This window comes from Drosophila kikkawai, unplaced genomic scaffold, assembly GCF_030179895.1.
Source record: "Drosophila kikkawai strain 14028-0561.14 unplaced genomic scaffold, DkikHiC1v2 scaffold_207, whole genome shotgun sequence".
NCBI lineage: Eukaryota > Metazoa > Arthropoda > Insecta > Diptera > Drosophilidae > Drosophila > Drosophila kikkawai.
In genome coordinates this window covers 12,342-14,104 of record NW_027222544.1, presented here as the reverse complement: position 1 = coordinate 14,104, position 1,763 = coordinate 12,342, and positions in this window count along the sequence as shown.

Here is a 1,763-nt window from a genome sequence, read left to right as displayed (position 1 = left end):
CCAACTCCCTTAATTTAATCTTGTCGATTTCAGTTTCAGTATCACTAATAGGGATCAATCCCAGTGGACGCGCCACTTTTCCAATCAAAAGTTCTAAAGGGCTACACTTAGTGCTACGATTAATTGTACAGTTAAGGGCCAACTGTACATCCCCCAGTGCATCTTGCCATGATCTAGAACTTGTCTCAACCGCCGTCAACAGATTCTTTAGTGTACTCATGACCCTTTCAACTTGACCGTTGGCTCGACTTGCACCTGTTGCAACTAAATGTAATTGTATTTTTTGATTAGAACAAAATTGCATAAACTTTGTACCCGTAAAGCTGCGCCCCTGATCAGCAATCAAACGTGTTGGTACGCCAAAAATAGATATTGAAGATTTCATTGCGTTTATACAAGTATTAGCATCCAAAGAAAAACTGTGAAACAGATACACGTATTTAGTAAAAGCGTCGATTTGTACAATAATGTATTCCTTACGATCACTTTTTCCGCTCAATTTTCCGGATATATCTATGTGAACGGTGTGCCAAGGAATGCTTATTTTTGGAATTGGGTGTAATTCGATTTGGGGTTTTCCTGACGTACCCTTAGAGACTCTGCATGTGATACAGTTTTCCACAAATCTTCGAACATATTTTGCCATTCCAGAAAACCAGTAATGATCATACACCTTATCTAGCGTTTTTTCCCATCCTAGATGCATGATCGACTCATGTACTTGATTTATAACTGACCAGCGGAACGTACGAGGGACAACAGGTAAACAACGTGTTCTTGAATTCCTCTGAATTTTTCTATACAAAACATTTGACCTAATTTCATAAGTGGCAACTAATGCCAGTGGTAAGTCATCATTCTTCAACTTAGTTACAATTTCTGATATTTCTGGGTCCTTTTGTTGTTCCACCAGAATCCAATTTTCCGATATTTCTGTTAAATCAATTCGCTTCTCCTCTATTTTACTTGGTACTGACTTATTCTTTTGACACACCGGATTCCTAGATAGAAAGTCTACGTGTGCCATGCGTTTACCCTCTCTGTATTCAATTTCAAATTCAAATGCTTGTAAAAACTCCCACCAACGATAAACCCTAGGTGACAACTCGACTTTGTTTCGGGAAGATTTGATTGCATTACAATCTGTAAAAATCACGAATTTTCTCCCATGCAAATAGTGACGAAAATGTTTTACAGCATTCACAACCGCTAACGTTTCCAATTCATAAGATGTGTATCTAGACTCACAGGAGCTAGTTGCTCTGCTATAATATTCGACTACATGAGGCCTAGAATTTATGCGATGCAAAAGGATAGCACCATAACCAATAGAGCTGGCGTCGGTATGTAGTTCTATCGGAAACTGTGGATCAAAAATAATCAAAACAGGCTTGTTTGTTAATACACCGATGATTTTACCGCGAATTTCTTCATGCTGTGTTTGCCAGTCAAAACTAGTCTTTTCGGATGTCAGAAAATATAAAGGCTTCATCAGTTGTGAAAACCCCGGAATGAACTGACGAAAATATGACGCTAACCCTATGAATTGTCTTAAAGTAGTAACTGACTTCGGCGGAGGCAACGCCATTAGCGATTCTATTTTGTTTGAGTTTGGACGTATCTCTCCCGCTTTTATCTCATACCCAAGATAGTGGACTGTAGTTCTCAAGAAAAAGCACTTTGAAATATTGAATGAAAATCCTGCCTTCACTAAAATGTCTAAAACGAGTTTCAACCGCTCGAATGCTTCTTCCTTTGTTTCT